This window comes from Furipterus horrens, unplaced genomic scaffold, assembly GCF_987537825.1.
Source record: "Furipterus horrens unplaced genomic scaffold, mFurHor1.1.pri manual_scaffold_4, whole genome shotgun sequence".
Taxonomy (NCBI): Eukaryota; Metazoa; Chordata; class Mammalia; order Chiroptera; family Furipteridae; genus Furipterus; species Furipterus horrens.
In genome coordinates, this window is record NW_028327174.1 from 74,613,330 (window position 1) to 74,633,373 (window position 20,044).

General features: G+C 41.0%; 1 long non-coding RNA gene across 1 annotated transcript in view; it reads left to right on the forward strand.

The window, feature by feature from the left end:
* LOC150012226 (uncharacterized) overlaps positions 1 to 20,044 on the forward strand; it is a 138,471-nt gene that overhangs the window by 3,010 nt on the left and 115,417 nt on the right. The gene's annotated exons all lie outside the window — the stretch shown is intronic.

Below are 20,044 nucleotides of genomic sequence, written 5' to 3' on the forward strand. Positions count from 1 at the left end.
GTTTCTGCTATTTCTTTGAAGGACATAATACTCTGCAACTGCTGGATTTTGCTCATTTTGTTTTACATTGTTTTGGTTCACCTTTTGAAATTTATATCCTCCAACATAAAATTAGCTTCCATTGTTTTCTTTTTGTTTTCGAGGGATCGAAACAATATATCCCTTTTACAAGCAATATGTTATCTTTATTCTTTCCCAATAAGAGATGTACAGAGCATTTGTTTATTTGTTAGTTTATTTTTTTATTATAAAATGTCCAGGCATGTAAGAAGGTCTAAAGATGATATTCTGAATCCTTGTGGAAGCACTAGCTTTAAGAAATTAAATAGCACAATAAATCTGAGTGTTCCTGGTCTTCTTTTATTCCTCATGCACTGAATGTAAGAGTTAGCATCTCTTGAATTTCGAAATTTCTAATGCCAATCTTTGACTTTGTGAGTCTTTTGTGTGAATGGTATGGTACTGCATATGTCCCTCTGAACTCTTTTTTCTCCCACCTTCATCTTGTGTTTGCGAGTTATGTTAATGCTTTCAAGGAAACCATGATTGAAAAACAAACTTGGGGTGACTGGCAAACTCATACTTGCTGATTTGGGAGTCTTTCCATTATTAAGGCTTAATTATGGCCTAATATGTGGTCAGTTATCATAAATGTCCCCTTTGTTCCTGAAACGTGTCTATTCTCCAATTTTTCAATGCTGTTCTCCAATTTTCAATGCTTTTATCTATTATAAGCTCACATACTTGTTTTGCCTACTTATTTCTCAGTTCCTAAAAAAGTTGTTTTAATATATTCTGCATCCAAGTACATTCAATTGCCTTGACTCACTTTGTCAATTTCTTTTGTAATTATTTCCCTTTTTGCCTTATGTCCATTTTGGCTTGTTTTTAGGCACAAAGTAATTTAGAATTATCGTGTTATGTATTCTTAGGGAATGAGAGTATTAAATTATGTTACAGGCTCCACTTTAGCAATGTCTTTCTCTTTTTTTAAACCTTTAAGTATATTTTGTTTGATAATAATATAGCTATACCTATGTTTAACAAACTGATTTTTAAACATATTTCTGGGTTCTTATGTGTTACAAGTCTCTTTAAACAATACAGCTAGGATATTTTAACACAATCTGAATATATCTGCCTTGAACTGATCAATTACTTATATTTCTCATGGAGTTGTACTTTTTCCTAATAGTTACTTTTCGCTTTCAATTTATCCTGCTTTTTCTTCTTTTCTAATATTAGAGTGACTTATTTGGGAATGATTGAAATATTTTTACTTTGTGTTTTCTCTACTGACTTGGAAGTTATAGCTAATTCTATTGTTTTCTTTCTTTAAAGATTTTATTTATTTCCTTTTAGAGAGAGGGAAAAGGAGGGAGAAAAAGATGGAGAGAAACATCAGTGTGTAAGAGATACCTTGACCGATTTTACCTCTCGCATGCCCCCAAACGGGGACCTGTCCTGTAACGCAGGCATGTGTCCGGACTGGGAATTGAACCGGTGACCTTTTGCTTCACAGGGTGGCGCCCATTCCTCTGAAACACACCAGCCAGGCTTCTGTTTTCATCTTAATAGTCGTTTTTAAACATTTCACATGTTTAACAAATTCTAAAGTTAATATATATGTATGTTCCTTCTGAGCAATTCGGTATGCTTTGATTTCCATTAGTTCCTTCCCTTTTTATTCATTAGTAATTCAGCACATTGGGTTTACACCCCTGCTAGCTGCCAGCTCTTTTCTGGGGTGTCTCCAGGTGCAGCAGCCTGTTGGTTAGGGCTTTGTGTCCACTCCACCTCACAGTGTTTCACAGCTGACTGGTGAGGCTGGTGGCCAGGGCAGACATGGAGAAAGTGCACCTGCCTCGGGCTTCTAAGAGAAGCTGAAAAGGTCCCCTGAGGAGGTGGGCCATGTCCAGGAAGGAGCCGGGTGGCTCCCGTACTGACTTTGAGCAGGACCTGGCCCCTGGGACAACAGTGGGGCAGGCGCCAAAGCTCCCACAGAGCCAGTGGCCAGACACGGTGATGTCAGGCAGGTCGGGCCTCAGTGGTATGGGACAAAGGCCTCATGGAGGGCAAGGCAGGTGCCAAACACTTGCTACACAGAGATGCAGGTCCCAGGTGCTAGAAGGTCATGATGGGATTGGCCATTCAGGGAGGCCCCGCCCCTTCCTCTGTGACCTCTCAAGGTCCATTGATGTTTCCATGGAGACATCAGAAGGTCCTGGCTGAAGTCAGTTCAGTGCCTGCTAGAACCCCAGAGGAGGAGGAAGCAAAGGAGAGACTCTCCCTGTTTCCACTCTTATTTGAGTTCGTTTGGCGCACAACTGCCCCTACATGGGCAATTTCCTTTCTCGGATTCGCTTGTTCTTCTGCCGCCTCCGCCGCGGCCACCATCCCTTGCCTGGTGGCCATCACCGTGACACCCGTGATTATGGCCCACCTGGCTGGGACCACCCTGCTGTCAGACATTTCCACCCACTATTTCATTTCTGTCATGCTCCCGGTCCATCGCCCTTCGGCCTTGTCCCGAGAGGGCGGTGTCCTCTCGCACAGACTGTGCGCTTCCCTCGGGAAGTGCACCGGTTGGTGAAATGGAAGGACCCCCCGCAGAAGCCTGTGCTTCCTGCTTGTACATCCGGGAGGTCTGGAAGCTTGAGACCGGGCCCTATTCGTCATTCAGGTCGCAGATCTTCTGGCCTGCGCTCACCACCTGAGCAGGCAGTCAAGGCTGAGGAGCCGGGACCCTCTATAATCGTCCCACTTCCTTTCCCAAAGGAGGTGGTGGGGAAGGTCCCGGAAGAGTCCCCAAAAGACACGGCACACAAGACCAGCCAGGTAGAGGAAAAAGGGCAGGATCATGGGGACAGCCCCCACAGCAGTGGGCATCTGCCCAGCACTCCAGATTCAGTATGTGTAGGGAAGGAGAAGCAATCCAGCAGCAATTCTCCCCCGGCCTCTGCCAGCAGGAGGCCCCGCAAAAGAAAGCAGTCTGGGCCGCTCTTGCTTCCACTGCCACCACTGCGGTGGGATCGAGGTGAGCTGCCCCCGCCTGCTAAACTTCCTTGCCTTGCCATGGACCCAAAGCTGCACACCATGGAAAGATCTGAGGGTCCAAGGAAAAAGACTGCGGGGGACAAGACCCAGGTCACTCAGCCTGCTGCTTCTCTGCCTCCACCTGCCTCAGTGCCTGCAGGAACCCTTCCCCTGGCCACTCAAATGGGGCAGGCCCCTGTTAACATCACTGCCAGAGCATCTACACGTTTGACCTCTCGGCCCGCTTTACAGGATGATGACACCGAAATGGACACGACTCCTCCGTACTATGCCACCACAGTCGTATCATCTCCAGGTGGCAGTGTAAGATCCATGGCAGTTCACCAAATCCCTGCCATGGACCCCGAGGAGCCTATGGACACCACTCCTGCTCCATAGGAAAACCACTGCCCCCTGTCCTTGCCCTTCCTAATTCTGACCACATACCACCCAGTGGCAACATTCCCTTGGCTAAAGTCACCACCTCTTTTCTTAACTGGGGGATCCATCTGGCCACAGCATGGCTGCTGCAGGAGGAGGAACATCCACAACCTCATTGCAGAGTATAACACCTTCCCCATGATCACAGGCACGAGTGTTCACACTTGCCACCAGTGCACCTGCAGTCCACCTGGCGTACAAGATCTCCGACACTTGCAACAGCCACCACCATGGAGAATACAGGTATGTCATGAGACATGTCTCTTTCCACCTTCTGTCAGACCACTGGGGGCATTTCTGGCTGCGTCACAGCCATTATCGTTGCAAGTCTTAGCATCATCCCTGTGTTTAGACACACTTGTAGCTGCACTGTATTTCAAACCTGGAACCTACCTGTGCTGAATCTAGGTGATGCTATGGCAGGTTACAACTTCCCTCCCGTGATGGGAGGGCGTGTTCTTCCCACTTTGCATTAGTACAACGGGGGCCCACCTGGCCATGGTGGCTGATTTTTTTAAATGACAAAGTCAATAGAGTAATAATTTGTGGTATAATCAGTAGCTTCTAATTCTTTTGATTTGTCCAAAGTTTGTTTAGAGGAAGGTCGTGATGCTTTGGTCATGAGTTCAATCTCTGGGTCCTGCTTTCGGTTTAGAAATTATTGATGAGATAGTTTGATCTTTTATTTATTCAATTACTGAGAAGTTCTGTCACACAGAATCATCTTTGAATACCTATTTGTTTATTTTTTTAGACAAAAGCATTTCAAGTTGCTACCAACAACATTTTTAAAACCCATAAAATTGTACAATGGAATGTGTTGCTTCTTTGGATGATATCTTTCTTGGAATATATAGTTTTATGGCAAATGTCCTATAAGAAAATAGTTTCAATAAGACCGTTAAGTAATCTAAGTTTTAGTGAACATAAGCCATAACCTCTGATTTTAGTGATATTAATTACATTTGCAAATATAAATTTATGAACTTTTCTCATGAAAGTCAAATTTTGAGTATTGTAAGCTGATAAGGTTTGATTAGTCTCTTTGTATTCTAGGCAGTAGGTTATAGAGCTTAGGCCATTCTGGGAAAGGAACTGTCTCTAGGGAGAAATTTAGTTTCACTTACATGGGAAATTTCATAGAGAAGAACTTGTTATTCCAATGAAGATTTTGTTTAGTAGTAGTGCATCATAAAACCGGGGGAGTGTTGTTTACCTAGAAGTTAAACTTTAGGAGCTGGCTTAATGTTTATGAGTAAACAAAGATGTACTTTTCTTTGCATTTTCTCTATTTTGTTACTCCTTTAACATGTTATCTGAATTCCTCTTAGTGGGATTTTTTTTCCCTTTCAAAAAATGTTCTGTTATCCTATTACAGTTGTCCCAATTTTCCCCCCTTTGCCCTCCTGTGCGGAGCCCACCTCTGCTCCACAGTCAATCCCCACCCTGTTGTCCCTGTCCGTGCGTCATTCACATGTGTTCTTTGACAAGTCCCCTCCCCTTCTTTCCACCATTATCCCCCTCCCCTCTCCCCTCTGACTGTTCCACGTTTTCATGTCTCTGGTTCTGCTGTGCTCATTCGTTTGTTTTTGCTAATTAGGTTCCTCTGATGGGTGAGATGGTATTTGTCTTTCATTGAATCGCTTATTTCACGTAGCGTATACTCTCCAGTCACATACATGCTGTTGCAAAAGTTAGGAGTTCTTTCTTTCTGCTGCATAGTGTTCCACTGTGTAAATGTACCACAGTTTTTTGATCCACTCATTTACTGATGGCCCCTCAGGCTGTTTCCAGCATTTGGCTATTGTCAATAATGCTGCTCTGGACATAGGGGTGCATAAGTTCTTTTGAATTGGTGTTTCAGGATTCTTTGGGTATAATCCCAGTAGTGGAATGTCTGGGTCAAAAGGCAGTTCCATTTTTTGTTTTTCGAGGAAATTCCACGCTATTTTTGACAGTGGTTGCACCAGTCTGCATTCCTGCCAACCGTGCACTAGGGTTCCCTTTTGTCCACATTCTCGCCAGCACTTGTTTGTTGATTTATTAATGGTGGCCATTCTGACATGTGTGAGGCACTTTCTCATTGTGATTTTAATTTGCATTTATCTGATGGCTAGCGATGCTGCACATCCTTTCATATGCCTATGGTCCCTCTGTATGTCCTCCTTGGAGAAGTATCTGTTTCCCAATAGTTCTGGTGTGTGTGAATTTATTTACTAATTATTATTTTAAAGTACATTTTATTGATTTTGTTGTTACAATAGTTCCAATTTTTCCCCCTTTGCTCCCCTCTGCCCAGTCCCCCGCTTCCCCCAGCCGTCCCAGCCCTCTTAGTTCATGTCCACGGGTCGTGCATAGAAGTTCTTTGGCTTCACCCTTTCCTATATTATTCTCAACATCCCCCCTGTCTTATTTTGTACTGACCGATTTTGATTATGCTTCTTAGTCCCTGAATCATTTCCCCATTTCTCCAGCTAGCCGCTCCCAGCTGATATCCCTCCAAATGATCCCCATACCTATGATTCTGTTCCTATTCTGGTTTGCTCATTTGGATTTTGTTTTTATTTTTTAGATTCAGTTGTTGATAGTTGTGAGTTTGTTGTCATTTTAGTGTTCATAGTTTTGATCTTCTTTTCCTTAAGAAATCCCTTTGAGATTTCATATAATAATGGCTTGGTGATGACGAGCTCCTTTAGCTTCACCTTGTCTGGGAAGCACTTCATCTTCCCTTGCATTTCAAATGATAGCTTTACTCGATAGAGTAATCCTGGTTGCAGGTTGCCTGTCATCACATCGATTACCGTTTGCCAGTCCCTTCCTGCCTGCAAAGTGTCCTGTGAGAAATCAGCTGATAGTCTTACAGGCAGTCCCCTGTAGGCAACTCTCTGTCTCTCTCTTGCTACCCCCAGGACTCTGTCTTTATCTTCCACCTTTGGCATCTCAATCATGATGCGTCCTGGTGGGGTCCCGTCGGGGTCCAGCTCGCCCAGGACCCTCTGTGCTTCCCGGACCCAGATGTGCATCTCCTTCGCAAAATGAGTTTTCCTCATTTTTTTCAATTCTTGCTTCCTCATTCTGCACCGGTTGACTGCTTTTTTCTGCCTTATATTCCAAATCATTGATTAGAACCCGGGTTTCCTTTCCTTCACCATTGGTTCTGTGTGGATTTTCCTTCGTTTCACTGAGCATAGCCTTCACTTGTTATGTGTTTGTTGTACCCAAGCATATCTGTCAAGCCTGTGAGCATCTTTATCACCAGTGTTTTGAACTCTACATCTGTTAGGTTGTCTATCTCCTCATCTGTTAGGTTGGCTATGTCCTCGTCGCTTAGTTCTCCCACTGGAACCTTGATCCGTTTCCTTTTTTGGGCCATACTTCTCTGTCTCCTCATTCTGACAGGCTCCTGTGTTTGTTTGCCTCTACATCCCGGCTAGAGCTGTTGCTCCTGTTATGTTGTAATGGGCGGAGCCTTAGGGGTTCTTCAGTCCAGGTCAACCTGTTTCACCACGTTGTGGCGCTGTATGTGGGGGAGGGGTCCGAGGGGGAACAATGCTGCCAGCCCAGCACTTGCCCCTTTTCCAGGCACCTCTCCCACACCCGCACCAGACTGGCGCCCCTCTAGCTGCTGCCCTGGCCATCATTCCCAGAGCGGGTGCATCTGAGGACATTCTAGGACCGCGCGGGCCCTTGAAACAAGCAGACTCTGCTGAGAGACTGGCAGTTTCTGCCTCCACCCCAATCCCGCTGCTCTACACAGTCAGAAACAATGAGGCTTGATTTTCCATGATGCTGGGACCTTGATCTGTGAGGTCTGGTGAGGAGCTGGGAACGCTCCGCAGGTGTCCCTCCTTGCATTTTAAAACGTGAGTGTGCCCTTTCCGCCGACCCGCCTCTGCTGCCACCATTGCTACCACCACAGCGAGTCCTCTCCACCCGGGCTCTGCTTCTCCTGCGTGTCTGGGTGAGTGTTTAATTCTTCTTTATATCTTTGTTTGCTGGACTTTCCTGTAGTTTGATTTTTTGGAACTTCTGGTTGTTTCTAGTTCTGAGGTAGTTGTATTCCTCCTTTTTTTTTGTTTTTAATTTTTTTTTTTTTTGGTTATTCAATTACAGTTGTCCCATTTTTCCCTCATTGCTCCCCCCTCCCAGCCCATCCCTTCTCCCACAATTATATCCCTCCCCGTTGTCCATGTCCATGAGTCATTCATATACGTTCCTTGACTAGTCCCTTCCCTTACTTATCCCCCTTCTCTCCCTCCCCCCTCCCCCCTACTGACAACTATTCTAGTCTTTGCCTATTTAGTTCGTTTGTTTGTGTTGCTCTTTAGTTTCCTGTATTGGGTGATATCATATGGTATTTTGCTTTCTTTGCCTGGCTTATTTCACTAAGCATAATTCTCTCTAGTTCCATCCATGTTGTCGCAAATGGCAGGAGTTCCTTCTTTCTTTCTGCTACATAGTATTCCATTGTGTAGTTGTACCACAGTTTTCTGATCCACTCATCTACAGATGGGTACTTAGGCTATTTCCAGCACTTAGCTATTGTAAACAGGGCTGCTATGAACATAGGGGTGCATAAATTCTTTTGAATTAGGGTTTTGGAATTTTTCGGGTATAATCCTAGCAGTGGAATCACTGGTTCAAAAGGCAGTTCCATTTTTAGTTTTTTGAGGTAATTCCATACTGTTTTCCATAGTGGCTGTACCAGTCTGCATTCCCACCAACAGTGCAGTAGGGTTCCCGTTTCTCCACATCCTCGCCAGCACTTGTTGTTTGTTGATTTGTTGATGATGGCCATTCTGACAGGCGTAAGTTGGTATCTCATTGTGGTTTTTACTTGCATCTCTCTGATGGCCAATGATGTTGAGCATTTTTTCATGTGCCTATGGACCTTCTGTATGTCCTCTTCAGAGAAGTGTTTGTTCAGGTCCTTTGCCCATTTTTTAATTGGGTTGTTTGTTTTCTTGATGTTGAGTTGTATAAGCTCTTTATATATTTTGGAGATCAGTCCCCTGTCTGTGATATCATTGGCAAATATGTTTTCCCATATGGTTGGTTTCCTTTTCATCTTGCTGATGTTTTCTTTTGATGAGCAGAAACTTTTTAGTTTGATGTAGTGCCATTTGTTTATTTTTTCCTTTATTTCTCTTGCCTTAGGAGATGTATCCGTGAAGATATTGTTACGTGTGATATCTGAAATTTTCTTGCCTATGTTTTCCTCTAGGACTTTTATGGTATCACGGCTTACATTTAAGTCTTTAACCCATCTTGAGTTTATTCTCGTGTGTGGTGTAAGTTGGTGGTCTAGTTTCATTTTTTTGCACGTCCCTGTCCAGTTCTCCCAGCACCATTTGTTAAAGAGGCTCCTCTCACTCCATTTTATGTTCCTTCCTCCTTTATCAAAGATTAGTTGACCATAGAGGCCCGGCTTTATTTCTGGGCTTTCGATTCTGTTCCACTGATCTGTATGTCTGTTCTTATGCCAGTACCAGACTGTTTTGATCACAGTGGCTTTGTAGTATTGTTTGATGTCTGGTATCATGATTCCCCCTGCTGTGTTCTTCTGTTTCAAGATTGCTTTTGCTATTCGGGGTCTTTTTTGGTTCCATATGAATTTTTGGAGGATTTGTTCTAGGTCAGTGAAATATGTCATTGATATTTGAATAGGGATTGCATTGAATCTGTAAAATGCTTTGGGTAGTATGGCCATTTTGATGATGTTGATTCTTCCCATCCAAGAACATGGTATTTGCCTCCATTTATTTGTATCTTCCTTAATTTCTTTCTTCAATGTTGCCTAATTTTCAATGTACAGGTCTTTTATCTCTTTGGTTAAGTTTATTCCTAGGTACTTTATTTTTCTTGTTGCTATAGTAAATGGTATTTTCTTTTTTGCTTCTGTCTCTGAGATTTTATTGTTGGTGTACAGAAATGCCTTAGATTTCTGTATATTTATTTTGTACCCTGCTATTTTGCCAAATTCACTTATTATATCGAGTAGTCTTTTAGTGGATTTTATAGGGTTTTCTAGGTATACTATCATGTCGTCTGCAGATAATTTTACTTCTTCTTTCCCAATTTGGATGCCTTTTATTTCTTTGTCTTGTCTGATTGCTGTGGCTAGGACTTCCAACACTATGTTGAATAGAAGCGGGGAGAGTGGACAGCCTTGTCTAGTTCCTGATTTCAGGGGGAATGCTTTCCGTTTTTGTCCATTGAGTATGATGTTGGCTTCAGGCTTCTCATATATAGCCTTAATGATGTTAAGGTATGCTCCCTCTATTCCCATTTTGCTGAGTGTTTTCAACATAAATGGGTGTTGTACTTTATCAAATGCTTTTTCTGCATCTATAGATATGATCATGTGATTTTTGTCTTTCATTTTGTTTAGGTGATGTATTATATTTATTGATTTGCGAATATTAAACCATCCTTGCATCCCTGGGATGAATCCCACTTGATCATGGTGTATGATCTTTTTGATGTATTGTTGGATCGTGTTTGACAAAATTTTATTGAGGATTTTAGCGTCTATGTTCATCAGTGATATTGGCCTGTAGTTTTCTTTCTTTGCTGTGTCTTGACCTGGTTTTGGGATGAGGGTAATACTGGCTTCATAGAAAGAGTTTGGGATTTTTCCCTCTTCTGGGATTTTCTGGAATAGTTTGAGGAGGGTAGGAGTTAGTTCTTCCCTAAATGTTTTGTAAAATTCGCCTGTGAAGCCATCCGGGCCAGGGCTTTTGTGTGCAGGGAGATTTTGGATTACTGTTTCAATTTCCTTCTTTGTTATTGGTCTGTTGAGACTTTCTACTTCTTCTTGATTCAGTTTGGGAAGGTTATATGTTTCTAGAAATCTGTCCATTTCTACTAGGTTGTCAAATTTCTTGCCATATAGTTGTTTGTAGTAATTTCTTATAATTGTTTGTATTTCTGTGGTATCAGTTGTGATTTCTCCTCTTTTATTTCTGATTTTGTTTGTTTGGGTCTTCTCTCTTTTTTTCTTAATGAGCCTGGCTAGAGGCTTGTCAATTTTGTTTATTTTTTCGAAGAACCAGCTCCTAGTTTTGTTGATTTTTTTGGATTGTTTGTTTGGTTTCTATGTCGTTTAATTCTGCTTTGATCTTGATGATTTCCTTTCTTGTTTTTGCCCTAGGCTTTGTTTGTTGTTGCTGTTCTAGTTCTTGTAGCTTTATGGTTAAGTTTTTTATTTGAGATTCTTCTACCCTTTTCAGATATGCCTGTATTGCTATGAACTTCCCTCTTAGGACTGCTTTTGCTGTGTCCCACAGGTTTTGGGCTGTTGTGTGTTCATTGCCATTAGTTTCTAGAAATTTCTTGATTTCCTCTTTGATGTCATTGTTACCCATTTGTTATTTAAGAGCATGTTATTCATTCTCCATGAGTTTGTTTGTCTTTGATTTTTTTCTCTGAGGTTGATTTTTAGTTTCAAGGCATTGTGGTCTGAAAAGATGCTTGATATGATTTCAATTTTCTTGAATTTGTTGAGGCTTGTTTTGTGTCCTATTATGTGGTCTATCTTTGAAAATGTCCCTTGTGCCTTTGAAAAGAATGTATATTTTGCTTCTTTGGGGTGAAAAGTTTTATATATATCAGTTAAGTCCATGTGGTTTAGTGTGTTGTTCAATGCCTGTATATCCTTGGTGATTCTTTGCTTGGATGATCTGTCTATTGTTGATAATGGAGTGTTGAAGTCCCCTACTATGATTGTGTTGTTGTTGATATCCTTCTTGTGGTCTTCTAGTATTTACTTTATGTATTTGGGTGCTCCTATGTTGGGTGCATATATGTTTATCAGTGTTATATCTTCTTGATGAATTGTTCCTTTAAGTATTATGAAATGTCCTTCTTTGTCTCTTTTTATTGCCCTTGCTTTGAAATCCGTTTTGTCTGATATGAGGACTGCTACCCCAGCTTTTTTTCAGGTCCATTTGCTAGGAATATTTTTTTATATCCCTTTACTTTCAGTCTGTATAAATCTTTTGTTTTGAGGTGTGTTTCTTGTAGACAGCAAATATGTGGGTCCTGTTTTCTTATCCATTCCGTTACCCTATGTCTTTTAATGGGAGCATTTAATCCATTTACATTTAACGTTATTATTGACATGTATTTATTCATTTCCCTTTTGTATCTCTGTTCCTCTACTATTTTTTTGTTTTTTCTCTTCCTTTTTCTTAGAATATTCCCTTTAACATCACTTGCAATGCTGGTTTTGTGGAGATGTATACTTTTAGTCTTCCTTTGTCTGAGAAAATCCTTATTTCACCTTCTATTTTGAATGAGAGCCTTGCTGGGTAGAGTATTCTTGGTTGTAGGCCTTTGTTTTTCATTGCTTGAAATATTTTTGACCATTCCCTTCTGGCTTGTAATGTTTCTGTTGAGAAATCGGTTGATAGCCTTATTGGAGCTCCCTTGTTAAGTTATTTGCTGTTTTTCTCTTGCTGCTTTTAGGATTCTTTGTCTTGAAATGTGGCCATTTGAACTATGATGTGCCTTGGAGTGGGTTTTTGGGGGTTCCTCTTTATTGGAACTCTCAGTGCTTCTTGGACTTGCACAGCTTTTTCTTTCATCAGGTTCGGAAAATTTTCTGTCACTATTTCTCCTATCAGATTTTCAATTCCATGCTCCTTTTCTTCTTCCTCTCGTATTCCGATGATCCTTAAATTATTTATTCTAATGCTATCCTGTAATTCCCTTACATCTTGTTCATATTTTTTCAATCGTTTTTCATTTTGCTGTATCATTTGAGAATTATTACCTACATTATCCTTTAACTCACTAATCCGGTCCTCTGCTTCGTTTAGTCTGCTTTTGACTGATTGTACTGTGTTTTTCAGTTCAGAGATTGCATTCTTCATTTCTTCCTGGTTCTTGTTGATCGTTTCTATGTCTTTTTTTATGCTGGTGTAGTTCTCTGCAAGTTCCCTGTAATTTTCTTGGAGCTGTTGGTAACTTCCTTGGAGGTTGTCATAGTTGTTTTTGAGGTTTTCGAGCATATTGAGCTTCTTCACCACCATAGTTTTGAATTCCATGTCTGACATTTGGGCTATGTCTAGTCCATCTACCTCTCTTTCTGGGGATTCCTCTTTTCTTTTCATTGACAGGTTGTTTCTGCGTCTTACCATGTTGGATTCTTCTTGTTTGTTTTTGTTATTTGGATTTGTCTGCTTTGCCTTCCCACCTTTGTGGTATGAGATTTTTTATGGTAGATCTGGGGGTTTCAGTGGTGCAGTCTCTTTGATCTCCTGAGCCTGATGTTCTTGAGGTACCTTTTATTTCGTTTGTTTATGCTGTCTGGTTATAGTTCAGATTTTATTTTTTGTTAGGATATTCCTTCTGGCTTTTTGATTGAGAGTCCCTCTATCCACTTTATCTTGAATTCTTTTGTGGAGATACTGTTAAAAACATAAACACACAGCCCCGGCAGGAGACCCGCACCCTCAAAAATATCCCCCACCCTCTATCCTGCTATCATCAGCCAACGAGCCAGTATTAATATAGATGTAGAGAGATTAGAGCTTTTGCACTATAGGAAGAATAGATAAGAGTTGTTTTAGTGAAGGAAAAATATGGTTTTTGAGAGAGGGGATAATAGGTTAATAATAGTTGAGACTGTGCAAGACAGAAGGTAATATTTACATTGTATGTTAAAAACTATAGAAAAAAAAAAGGGGGAAGAGTGCAGAATATAGTAGGAAAGTGGAATTATATAGTATTGGATTTATATAGTAGTAATAGTCTATTTATTTAGAGTGAAAGGGAGGCTAAACTAGGCCCACAAACAAATAGACAACAATTGAAAAACAGGGGTAAGAAGGAAAGATTATATAGAACAGATTAGAGATATAGTTTGTTTTTTCCTCTTTCCTTCCCCTCCTCCCTCCTCCCCTCCTCTTTCAGGAAGAAAAGAAAAAGGAAAAAGGGAAAAAGAAAAAAAAAAAAGGAATGTTTTTACTCAGTTCAGCCTTCTTGTGTCGTCTTCTTTTTCTGCGTCCACAGCTGGTCTAATCTGATGGGTCAGAGATTCCTATTCCTTGCAGCAGTGGTGTGCGCAAGGTGGCCGGCAGGGCGCAATGCAAGGCAGCCAAGAGCCCACCTCAGGTCTGCCACGCCGCGCTCCAGGAAAGCAGGCCGCGCCAAGCTCCAGGAAAGCCCTGCAGGTGTTTTTTTGGCTCGAGCACCGGTGCGCGCCCAAAGGGTCCAGGGAACTAAGCTCCGGCCTGCTGCGCCGCGCTCCTAGAAAGCTGGCCGCTCCAAGTATACCTCAATATTAGTTTAGATGATAGGAAAAATATCCAATCTTCTGAAAATTTGAAAAAAGTATTAGCAGTAGCACAGCAGTTATAATGACAAAATAGTAATGGTTAATATTCCTTGCTATGTGCTTAGAACTAGCACCTCTGCATAGCTTTACTGAATCCTCACCAAACACACACACACACACACACACACACACACACACACACACACACACACACACACACACACACACACACACACACACACCCCCAAGGCTATATGTTATGTCCTTATATATTTAGTACAGATGGAGAAAACTAGAGGAGTACTGTACTTTTCAAGATCACATAGACAGCAGTGAAGCTGGAGTTTCATCCAAAGTCTTGCCCCAGAAAACAAACATTTAATCCTCTGTCTGTCCAAAGGCTGTATCTTTGAAAATAAATGGCAGAAAATATATAGATATTTTTTAAAAGCATGAATCTAGAGAAAAAATGATGGTGGAGGAGTGAGGGGAAGCTGTGTTTGCTTGCTCCCAAGACCTGTTTGTAGTTTAGGCTAATTGTGGACAGAGCATCTCAGTTAACATCTCGATACTGGCAGGAGTTGAACCTTGGCACTGCTTGCAGCAGAGGAGACCATCTCGGAGAGACCTGTCTGGTGAGGATCATGGAGGAGAAAGGGGTGAGACAAGTTCTGGCTGGCTTCATTCTTCGTGCTGTGGCTGGCAGTTCGCAAAGATTTTTTAGTGCCTCTAGGTTTTCCTTGAGAGGAGTCAGGGCTGGACAGCAAGGCTCTGCCCACTGGCAGACCCAGTATGGGCCAGGTGGTGTCTGGCTCTGAGAGGCAAGGAACAGTGTATTATTATTACTTTTTGTGGGGGTGAGTGTGTGTGCTTTTGTTTCCCTTTTGATTGCTTTTTGCAGACGGGGAGGAAAGGCTAGGAGCGAGGCAAGATTCTTGAGAAATGCACGCACAGAAGAGCACTCGCCCACTTCCCACCCTAACTCTCATCCAGACCCGGGTGACACTTGGGAGCACCTAGGTCTGCCTTCCCTGGCAAGCAACCGGCCCACCCATGGCATGCCCGCCTGCCCCAGCCTGTGCGACGGAGCACACTCGCCCCTGGCTGTGGCCAAATGAGGGTGAAGTGAACTAGAGGTGCTTCGAAAAAGTTTTGTGCGCAGGCTCTGGAGAAAGAGCTGGGGGAGCAGCGGACGATATCCCAGTGCAGAATCATCCCCAGTGCTATGGGAGAAATCTCTTAAGCAGACTATTCCCCTGCAAGTGGTGTCAGCTGGAAGCAGCAGCTCAACAACTGTATACGAGAAGGTCACACCACAAAGGCAGGAAATAAAAGCAGGTCAATCTAAGAAGCAGAAACAAACAGAAGAGCCACTTAAAATGGGCCAATGGAGAAACAACAGCCCATCCAAAGGAAAGGAGGAATTCGCAGAAGGAGGGATAGATGAAATAGAGACAAGCAAATCATTAGACATGGAATTCAAAACAATGATAATAAGGAACCTCAATGAACTCAACAAACTCAGAGAAAACTTACAAAGAACTCCTGGGGAGCTACAAAGAACTCCACAAAAGCTGTAAATAATTCCAGGAGAACTACAAAGAACTCTTGGGAAGCTTCAAGTAACTTACTGAGAACTACACCAGCATGAAGAAGGACATAGAAACTATCCATAAGAGCCAGAAAGAAATGCAGAATATAATTTCTGAATTGAAGAACACAGTAGAAGGAATCAAAAGCAGGCTAAATGAAGCAGAGCATGGGATCAGTGAGTTAGAGGACAATGTAGAAAAAAATTCCCAGATAGTGTAACAAAATAAAAAAAGACAGAAAAAGAATGAAGAGGGTTTAAGAGAGCTGCAGAGCAACATGAAACATAACAATATCCATAGCATAGGGATACCAGAAGGAGAAGAAGAGGAGCAAGGGATAGAAAGCCTGATTGAAAAAGTAATGACAGAAAACTTCCCGAACATGAGGAGAGAAAAAGTCTCACAAGTACAGGAATCACAGAGGGTCCCAGTGAAGATGAAGCCAAGGAGGCCCATTTTAAGGCACATCATAATTAAAATGGAAACATTGAAAGACAAAGAGAGAATCCTAAAGGCGGTAAGAGAAAAACAGCAAATGACGTACAAGGGAGCTCCGATAAGCCTATCAGCTGATTTCTCAACAGAAACACTACAAGCCAGAAAGGAATGGCAAAAAATATTTGAGCGATGATAAACAAAGGCCTACAACCAAGACTACTCTACCCAGCAAGACTGTTTTTTCAGAATGGAAGGTGAAAAGGGAGTTTCCAAGACAAAGGAAGGCTAAAAGGATATATCATCACCAAACCAACACTGCAAGAGAAGCTAAAAAGAATGCTTTAGGAAAAAGAAGAAGAAGAGAAAGGGAGAGGAACACAGCTACAAAGGGAAATGAATAAATATCTGTCAGTAATAACCTTAAATATAAATGGATTAAAAGCTCCAATCAAAAGACCATAGGGTAGTGGAATGGATACGAAAACATAATCCATGTATATGCTGTCTACAAGAGACCCACCTCAAAACAAAAAATCTATACAGACTTAAAGGGAAGGGATGGAAAAAACTATTCCAAGCAAATGTATATGAAAAAAAGGTGATGTAGCAATACTTACAACAGCCAAAACAGATTTCACAGCAAAAGCTATAAAAAGAGACAAACAAGGACATTTTATAATGCTTAAGGGAACAATCCATCAAGAAGATACAACTCTTGTAAACGTATATGCACGCAACATAGGTGCATCCAAATATATAAGGAAAATATTGAAAGGCTACAAGAAGGATATCAACAGCAACACACTTATATTAGGGGACTTTAACATACCATTGTCAACAATGGACAGATCTTCAAAGCAAAGACACAAAGGATATTGAGGCAATGAACAACACTCTAGATCAAATGGACTTAATTGGTAGATATAGAACTTTTCTCCCCCAAGAAGCAAAATATACATTCTGTTCAAGTGCACATAGAACATTTTTTAAGATAGACCACATGGCAGGACACAAAAAAAGCCTCAACAAATTCAAGAAAAGTGAAATTATATTAAGCATCTTCTCAGATCACAATGACTTGAAAATGGAAATCAACATCAAGGAGAAAACTCAAACACATTCAAACTCATAGAGAATGAATAACATGCTATTGAATAATAAATGGGTTAACAATGCCTTTAAGGAATGAGTCAAAAAGTTTCTGGAAACAAATGATAATGAATACCAACAGCCCAGAACCTATGGGACACAGCAAAAGCAGTCCTGAGAGGAAAGTTCATAGCAATACAGACCTACCTAAAAAGGATAGAAAAATCTCAAATAAAAAACCTAACCCTACAGCTACAAGAACTAGAATAAAACAACAAACAAAGCTCAGAGTGAGTAGAAGGAAGGAAATCAAGATCAGAGCAGAATTAAACGACATAGAGCGCAAACAAACAATTCAAAAGACCAATAAAACCAGGAGTTGGTTCTTTGAAAAAATAAAATTGACAAGCGTTTAGCCAGGCTCATCCAGAAAAAAAGAGGACCCAAATAAACAAAACCAGAAATGAAAGAGGAGAAATCACAACCATAGAACTGCAAAGCATTGTAAGAAATTACTAGAAACAACTGTATGGCAAGAAATTTGACAACCTTGATGAAATGGATCAATTTCTGGAAACATACAATCTTCCAAAGCTGAATCAGAAAGAAGCAGAAAGCCTGAATAGACCAATAACAACTAATGAAATTGAAGCAGTAATCAAAAAACCCCTGGCACACAAAAGCCCTGGACCGGATGGCTTTACAGGCAAATTTTACAAAACATTTACGGAAGAACTAATGCCTATCCTTAAACATTCCAAAAAATCCAGGAAGAAGGAAGATTCCCAAACTCTTTCTATGAAGCCAGTATTGCCCTAATTCCGAAACCAGGTAAAGGGACAACAAGAAAGAAAACTACAGGCCAATATTGCTAATGAACATAGATGCTAAAATCCTGAACACATTACAAAGTCCTATATCACGATCAAGTGGGACTTATCCCAGGGATTCCAGGATGGTTTAATATTCACAAATCAATAAGTGTAATACACCACATAAACAAAATGAAAGACAAAAGTCACATGATCATATCCAGAGATGCCGAAAAAGCATCTGATAAAGTACAGCACATATTTATGGTGAAAACACTCAGCAAAATGGGAATAGAGGGAGCATACCTCAACATAATAAAGGCCATATACAAAAAACCTGAAGTCAACATCATACTCAATGGGCAAAAACTGAGCATTCCCCCTAAGATCAGGAACAATAAAAGAATGTCCACTCTCTCCACTCCTATTCAACATAGTCTTGGAAGTTCTAACCGCAGCAATTAGACAAGAAAGAGAAATAAAAGGCATCCAAATTGGAAAAGAGGAAGTAAAACTGCCATTATTTGTAGATGACATGATAGTGTACATAGAAAACCCTATAGACTCCACAGAAAAACTTCTTGACATAAGTGAGTTCTGCAAAATAGAGTACAAAGTCAATATTCATAGATCAGAGGCATTTCTGTACACGAACAATAAAATCTCAGAGATAGAAACTAGAAAAAAATCCCACTTACTATAGCAACAAGAAAAATTAAGTACCTAGGAATAAACTTAACCAAGGAGGTAACAGACCTGTACTTGGAAAACTATATGACACTGAAGAAAGAAATTAAGGAAGATACAAATAAATGGAAGCATATACCATGTTAATGGATGGGAAGAATCAACATCATTAAAATGTCCATACTACCCATAGCAATTTATAGATTCAACACAATCCCTATTAAAATATCAGTGACATATTTCACAGACCTAGAACAAATACTTCAAAAATTTAAATGGAAATAAACAAGCAAGAAACCCAAATAGCCATAGCAATCTTGAGACAGAAGAACACAGTGAGAGGAATCACAATACCTGATTTCAAACTATACTACAAAGCCACTGTAATCAAAACAGTCTGGTACTGGCATAAGACCAGACATATAGATCAATGGAACAGAAGAGAGAGCCCAGAAATAAACCCAGGTCTATATGGTGAAGTAATATTTGACAAAAGGGAAAGGAACATGAAATGAAAAGAGCCTGTTCAACAAATGGTGCTGAGAGAACTGGAGAGAGATATGCAAAAAATGAAATGACCACCAACTTACACCATACACCATAATAATTTAAGATGGATAAAAGGCTTAAATGTAAGCCGTGACACCATAAAAGACCTCGAGAAAACATAGGCAGGACAATTTCAGATATCACATGTACAATATTTTTGCTGATATCACCTAAGTCAAGGGAAATAAAGGAAAGAATAAACAAATGGGATTACATCAAACTAAAATGTTTTTGCTCAGCAAAAGAAAACATTAGCAAGATGACAAGGGAACCAATCATATGGGAAAACATATTTGCCAATGATACCTCAGACAAGGGATTGATCTCCAAAATATATAAAGAACTTACATGTCTCAACACCAAGAAGGCAGACAACCCAATTAAAAAAATGGGCAAAGGACCTGAACCAACACTTTTCCAAGGAGGACATACAGAGGTTCCATAGGCATACGAAAGGATCTTCAACATCACCACTCATAAGAGAGATGAAATGAAAACCACAATGAGATACCACTTTACACCAGTCAGAATGGCCATCAACAAATCAACAAACAACAAGTGCTGGCAATGATGCAGAGAAAAGGGAACCCAAGTGCACTTCTGGTAGGAATGGAGACCTGTGTGGCCACTGTGGAAAACAGCATGGGTTTTCCTCAAAAGCTAAAAATGGAACTGCCTTTTGATCCACCAATTCTATTCTAGGATTATACCCAAAGAATCTTGAAACAGCAATTCAAAAAAACCCTAGGCATCCCTATGTTCATAGCAATGCTATTTATAATAGCCAAGTGTTGGAAACAGGCTAAGTGCCCATTTGTAGATGAGTGGGTCAAGAAACTGTGGTACAGGGACTTCCGGCCAAGATGGAGGCATAGACAGATGCGCTGCGTCTCCCTCCACAACTAAGAAGGAATACAATTACCTCAAAACTAGAAACAACCAGAAGTTCCAAAAAATCAAACTCCATGGAAGTCCAACAAACAAAGATATAGAGAAGAAATACTTATCCAGACAGGTAGAAGGGGTGGAGCCAGGACAGAGAGGATGCAGTGTGGTGGCAACAGCAGCGGTGGCATCGGCAGGTCAGCAGAAAGTGCAGTCACACCTTTTAAAAAGTC